At 40.3% G+C, this 7,020-nt stretch overlaps 1 long non-coding RNA gene across 1 annotated transcript; it reads right to left on the bottom strand.

Annotated features, from left to right (window-relative positions):
* Window positions 1–2,832: 2,832 nt before the first annotated feature.
* On the bottom strand, window positions 2,833–6,736 carry LOC125171557 (uncharacterized). The gene is made up of 3 exons (XR_007154395.1): window positions 6,656–6,736; window positions 6,520–6,552; window positions 2,833–3,101 (listed from the first exon to the last, which is right to left on the bottom strand). It is a non-coding gene; the product is annotated as an uncharacterized LOC125171557 (long non-coding RNA).
* Window positions 6,737–7,020: the final 284 nt, after the last annotated feature.

Here is a 7,020-nt window from a genome sequence, read left to right as displayed (position 1 = left end):
AGGTAGCCGACTTAATTTTTTTTTATTATTTTTGGTTCACTTGTCATATAAAATTATATTGTCCTTATTTCAGTGAGTAATGTGGCTGTTGATGAGCTCACGCTTGGAAGGGTGTACGTCTGTGGCAGCTCCTGCTTGTACGAGCGGTATCCTGTCTGAGCTGTATTTTTTGCAATCCGTATTAAGTTCAATTTGTACCCTTGCAGCAATTTTAAAACTTAGGTGACTACTTTGTGAGGTTCATGTGACTAAAGTTAGCTAACAGACTCCATAAATCCATTTGATCAGTGCGTGTAACCCCCCAGTAATTGCATGTTGTGTATGCTGTCACTCCCGGCCCTCAGCATCCAGGGCTCTCACCGCACTGCTCAAAGCTGTCTGACATGCAATACAAATCAGGGTGGGCATGAGTGTCAATTCATATAGTAAATACTTACAAAGCTTACTTTTTTAGTGTTTATTTCTTTTTGAGAGGGGGAGGGGCAGAGAGAGAGGGGGACAGAGGATCTGAAGTGGGCTCTGCCCTGACAGCAGAGAGCCAGAGGAGGGGCACAAACTCACAAGATCATGACCTGAGCCGGAGTCGGACAGTCAACCGAGTGAGACACCCGGGTGCCCCATAAAGCTTATTTTTAATAATAAGTATAAATGGACATCTTAGCACTTCTTCTTGTGTATCAAAGGATCATTCTGCACAGCTCATTTTAGAGAACACTGTGCTAGACTACAGGAAGATGTCCCACTGTTCTCTGGGAACGAACAGACTTCTTTTGACATGAACACCAGAGACAGTGAATTCCATCCTCCCATTTGGGGAAAGGTAGCGTTATATGATAGAGTCACTTCTGCTTCCTTTCCCTTTAAGCGATATATAGAGATAGGAATTTATTCATCTGTTCATCGATTCTATAAATATTTACTGGGAACACTCTGTAAGTCTGGCATTCAGTCCTCTGTCCATATGGAATTTATGGTCTAATGGAGAATATGGAGGCAGGACCTTATAATACATCAGAATAAGTGCACCAATGGCAGCAAGCACAAGTGTTCGGTGCACCAGGAGGGACAGCTCCCTGAGATGTGGGAGGTCAGGAAAAGCTCCCTGCAGGAGGTGACACAGGCATTGAGGCCATTGGATGAAGTGGGACTGGGACTAAAATGAGAGAGAGCAAAGTGTTTTAGAACCGAAGGAAGTCCTTGAAGGCTGGCATGTGGAATGTAAGGTAGTGGGAAATGAGACCAAAAGGTTAAAAGAGAGATTAACTTCAGCAAGGATTTACCTATTCTGTTCTTAAAGGTTGAAATTTACCCTGAGGGCAAAGGAAAGCCGTTTCAAGAGAGGACAAACACGATTAGAGGAAGTCAAGTATGGAAAGTATTTACCAGGATGCTTTGCACTTGCTAAGTACTCAAGTGGCAGCTCTGATGAGCGTTACCAAAATTGGTATCATTATCAATGTTGGTTTCTCAATATTATTATCAGCTTTCACCTGTGGCGTCATCCTTCTAGCTGTAATTTGGAAAGCAGGTTGAAAGGACAAGGCATTTTGTCTGAGCTCTTTGTTCTTAATTTCTTCTCTTTACTTTTGAGATTTGCCGAGCCCACTTAGTTCTATGCTTTCCCTCTTAAAGAATCTTTTATAAAACTTTAATTTTATCTATGTATTTATTTATTACTGAAACGGACTTAGTGGGAAGAGGTAAGAGGGGGCCCTGGGGAAATAGAAAAGGGTTAGACTTGGAGACGTGTTATTGAAGGGCTTTCATCATAGAGAATCACATATCTCATGTAGAAAGCATTTCACACCGGGCCAGTTAGGTGCGCATACTTAATAAATACTTGACTGACATAGTTTTTCTATTAGCTTGAGGAACTCTCTCACCCTTGAAAGCCTGGATGACTTATTCTTTTCCTATATGAAAATTTCTGCCTTTCCCCTTCTTTGTGGCGTGTGTGTGTGTGTGTGTGCACGCACATGTGCGCAATGTGGGTGTGCTTGGTAAATTTATATAACTACGCCGTCAGCTCCTTCCTGCCGTCACGGAGCAGTTAAAAACGCAAGTGCCTTCCCTTTTAAATGTTGTACTGAACACATTAGTCTACCCTGTCGCAACAGCTTCACAGGTTACATCTCATTGAAGAAAATTTTTCACGGAGCACTGAGGAATGAACATGTCCTTAGATTATGTAAATATTAGCAAAGATACTGTGAATGGAATTGCTGACGATTTTGGAGATAATTTCTCTTTGTGTCATCAACATCTGCACAGAAAAATTTGGAGAGATTGTTCTTCTATGATGTCCTTAGGCCACCATCTTGTTGAACGGAAGCAGCCGCCAACCTTTCTTCGGTGTGTTAGCCTCAGTTCAAAAAGTGTGCAAGTGAATACAGATATGGAGCTTTACATTCTTAGTGGGGAAGATGGGCTATGGAAAATTAGAAATGGTCATGGGAACCCATAAAAAGTACCATTTTTAAAGGAACAGGCACTAGCTGTTAAGGGGATAAAGGGCTAGATGATGTAAAAACCTAGCTGTGTTTTAGGCATTTCATCATTCAAGGAAACAGGCGGCTTATTCCCATTTTTGGAAACACTAATACCTGCTGTGCTGAAATTAAACATTGCATGAAACAGGTATTTAGAATGCCCATCAGTAAAAAGATTAAAAACAGTAAATCTCAGGCCCACGAGGCCCAGACTAAATCTGGCACGTAGCCTATTCTGCAAAAGACTTCCTACTTTTGAAGACAGCAAACTTCAGCCTGGCCGGGCAAAGACCAAGCACAAATACTGGGAGGGAATCTTTTATTTTTCTTTCTTGCATGAAGGATACTGATGCCTCAATCCTCTTCTTAGCCGGCATAGAATTTAGTCCCAACGGAAAGAACTTAATTCCCTGAGACAAAAGTGTGAAAACCTATTGAAAGAAATAATGTGCAAGCAAGAAGTAAACCTCTTCAGGTGATGTAGGGAAAGCCTGCATGGAGGTGTCTGAAGGAACTGGTCTGTTTGCTGGGCGGACCATCGGCACCTGTCGAGTGTGCAGTTGTGCGATTCCACCACCTTCAGTGACTTATCCACAGTGACAGAGGATTTTCCTCCAAGAAAAAGCAAAACAAATATTAGTTGGTGATTCTACTTAATACGTCTGCAAATGCTCAAAAAAGGCAAACATAATTTAAAGCTGGCATTACAAAGCTAAGGGTATACAATCTGGAACGGATGATCTTTGTGTGTGTGTGTGCATGTTGTCAAGTTATAGTTTATCTTGGACTTTTATGCGTGCTTTCCCTTTTGGGTGCATTTTCATCTGATACTGTTCCAGATTTATATATGTAATATCACCTACAGAATGATGTACAATATGCAGTACACGTATTGTTGGCACAATCCATTTACAATAATAAAAAGATAAAAAGACAAAATGTAACATAATAGTAAACAAAAAAATTAATGCTTTTCTAATTTCTTCCTTCTAACTTTTCATTCTCTAGCATGTCCTCTAGCGCATTATCAGTGGGCTGCTTTAAACCGTTTTGCTTTTCACCCTCCTTCCATTTCGTCCCCCTTGTCACCGTACTCATCTAGGACCTTAACTCCTCCCACTCTTTTCTTGTTTTCGTATTTAGGATGCACTTTAAAAATTTCATTTTAAATCCTCCATGACTCGATTTCATTTGAAATACTCAAGCTTTTTCCCTTTTAAATACTCAATCTGCCTTTTTTCTTTTTTTCTTTTGCTATTAGCTTCCATTTTTTCTCGGCGTTTTCAGAGTGCTTTCGAAGCACCCCCTTTGTCTCTACCCTTAGTACCCCCTTTTCATATTCTTCTTCTCTCGCAGCTTCTATGGCATCCCTCAGTCTGTGTTCCTCATCCACACTCTTCATCTTCAGTGATGCCTTTTCCTCTGCTCCTTTTATCTGCTTCTTCTTCCTTCCCCCCATGCCTGACTCTTTTCCTCCTGCTTGTATTCCTTCTTTCTATGGCTTCCTCTCTACTCAGAACAGGTACACCTGACATTCCCTCTCATTTCGTTGGCCAAAGCAAGTCACATGACTAAGCCAGATACCAGGTGGGCAAAGTTTACTTCTCCCCGGCAAGATGTTTTAAGTCTCGTGGCAATAGGGTGCCTGGGTGGCTCAGTCCGTTAAGCATCTGACTTTGGCTCAGATCATGATGTTGGGGTATGTGGGTTTGAGCCCTGTGTTGGGCTCTGTGCTGACAGCTCAGAGCCTAGAGCCTGCTTCAGAATCTGTGTCTCCCTCTCTCTCTGCCCCTCCCCTGCTTGTGCTGTGTCTCTCTCTGTCTCTCAAAAATGAATAAATGTTTAAAAAAAAAGTCCCATGGCAATAGATTGGAAATAGAATATTCTTGCAGGGAAGGGGGAGTGAATAAGTGGGAACAATAATATGATTATCATACATAATAAATGCTAGTGAATTGAATTATAATCAGAAACACTTAATGACCAGTATATTCTATTGGGAATGTACAGACTCATGAGAGTTTTAAGAATTATTCTTGTTTTTGTTTTCTTCCTCATCAAAATCTTCCACTTACAAGAGGATTTGAAAAACCTCATCAGATTGAGTACTTAGCACTGATTCAAAAGACATAAAATTGATCATGAAGTGGTTAAACAACAAGATAATATGACACAGGAAGAAACTATAGAGGTTTTTTTTTTAAGCACTAGGGAAAGATTTTTGGTGGAATACTCAGATCAGAAATTACTTGCACCCAGATCCAGAGGAGTTTTTTATTTTTCTTGTTTTGTTTTGTTTTATTTTGTTTTGTTTTAAATCCTGTCCACTGCAACTACCATGGAGGGGAGAAACAGGATGACTTTATAGATTGTTTATTCAGAGAAATGTAAGCCAGTATTTGCCCAGACAGGTGCAGCAGCTAATCAGAATATATTGTTACAGCTAAATGTGGTTGCAAAAGACTTAGGACCTGAAAGTCTGAACCTTTTCGCATCTACCAGACAAGGATACTTTAGAGCCTAGGTGCCTCTTTTTCCTAACTGCTGGCACGTTTGCACATGCGTTCTTGGATTTTTCTTCCTCCAAGAGGGCTGACGCCCTGACCAAGGTAGGTAGGTACTCAGTAACTGTTTGTTAAATGAATCAGTGAATGTTGAGCAGTTGCTGACAGAGGCTGAATATTCTCTAGCATTAGTATATCAAGCTTGATAAAAGAAAGTAAAAGATTGGGGCACCTGGGTGGCTCAGTCCATTAAGCGTCTGACTTCAGCTCAGGTCATGATCTCACAGTTTGTGAGTTTGAGCCCCACACTGGGTTCTGTGCTGACAGCTCAGAGCCTGGAACCTGCTTTGGATTCTGTATCCCCCTCTCTGCCCCTACCCCAACTTGTGCTCTCTCTCTTTCTCTCTCTCCCTCTCTCTTTCTCTCAAAAATAAGTAAACATTAAAAAAAAAAAAGAAGTGATAGATCTAGTTTAAATTCCTATTTAGTGTAGCAAGAAACCGGAAGTGAGGTGTCAGGCAAATAAGCATAAGCTTAACTCACTATCAAATGCAAGGGAACTTTAGATTTGTATCTTATTTACAGCCTCCCGTCTCTGGCCATATCTATAATTAAAGTTATTTAGTTTACTCTGAATATTTTATTGCAGAGCATGCAATTGGTCATTCTAAATTATTCTCCTTTTTCATTTAAAAAATTTCTGAATTTTAAAAATCTTTTCTGGTCTGGCTATGAAGTTCGAAAATGGATGGAGCTAAACCAACCTTCATCAAGTGTCCCAGTGGTCAGATGGGGAAGATCACAAGGTAAATAACATCTCTCTCAGACTCTACCTGAGCAAGACCTGAACCCCTATGGGCCATCCCCATCTCCACAAACATTTGCACCCAATAAGCACTCAATAAAAAACTGCTGAATTGAACAGGAAAGGTAGAGACAGGTTGTGGTGCTCAGAAAGGCTAACTCACACACCACCCAGAAATCCCAAGACTGATCACCAGCTGAATATGTCTGAACAACTCATTAAAAACCAGGGGAAATGCGGGAGAGCATTTCTTCCCTACCCCATTACTCTGTGGGAAATATAAATGAAATAGATCATTTACATAACGGCATAATGTGCCTAGATATAACAGATTATTTGCATAACTGCATAATGCCACCAATCAGGAAAAAAGCCTTAAATATTTCTGGGATACGAACATACAGAATTATAGAAGGTATGCATATCAACCAATAATCAGAGCCTTCTCTTTTTTATAACTTGTATCCCAATAGAGAGAAACAAATCTACAGAAATGAATGAACCACCCAGCACCATGAAATGAAGGGGGGCAGTGCTTGTGAGACCCGAGATCGCACAGTCCGGGTTCGGTTTCCCCAGACCAACGTTCTCTTCCTGCATCATGAATGACTGATAGGGACCTGTACCGATTGGAATACGAGAGCAAGGCCTGAAAATAATTTTAGAGCGAGTAATGAGGAAGAAAGGACAAGATCGTTCTCTTAGGTATCAAATGCCTTACCTTTCTTGTTAACAATGATAGCACTTCGAGGCACTAGCAGGATAAGGGAAGGAAAAAAAGGGAGCACAGTTTAGTGAGCTTTAATAATCTTCTTCTTTTTCATAACCAGAGTAGCTATGCCAGGTTATATATTTACCTTAGTGCAAAAGTTCTTTAGTGTGTACAATTCCGCTGAGTTCATTATATTTTTAATGTATCGCAGACTCATTTCAGATCCTGATTTCCCAGTACAAACTAGAGTAACAAATATATAATTATTCTCATAAATAACTCAGCACCTTATATTTCAAACAAGTTTCCCCACGAGGCACAAGTGCCCTATATTAAATTCTTTTAAGTGTAAGTTGATTAAGGTAAAAATTAGTTGTTATTACCTTATGGACATTTTAGTTTTAGCAGCAATTCAAAGCCAGGTCTATCACAAGTAGATTTGTTGCCGCCCACAGGTATAATCATCAGGAAAATTAATAATCATGTTCAGTGTGACTATAAATCATTGTG

This window comes from Prionailurus viverrinus, chromosome C1 (assembly GCF_022837055.1).
Source record: "Prionailurus viverrinus isolate Anna chromosome C1, UM_Priviv_1.0, whole genome shotgun sequence".
Lineage (NCBI taxonomy): Eukaryota > Metazoa > Chordata > Mammalia > Carnivora > Felidae > Prionailurus > Prionailurus viverrinus.
Note: the sequence above shows the minus strand (reverse complement) of the source record. Positions and strands in the feature narration are given on the sequence as shown.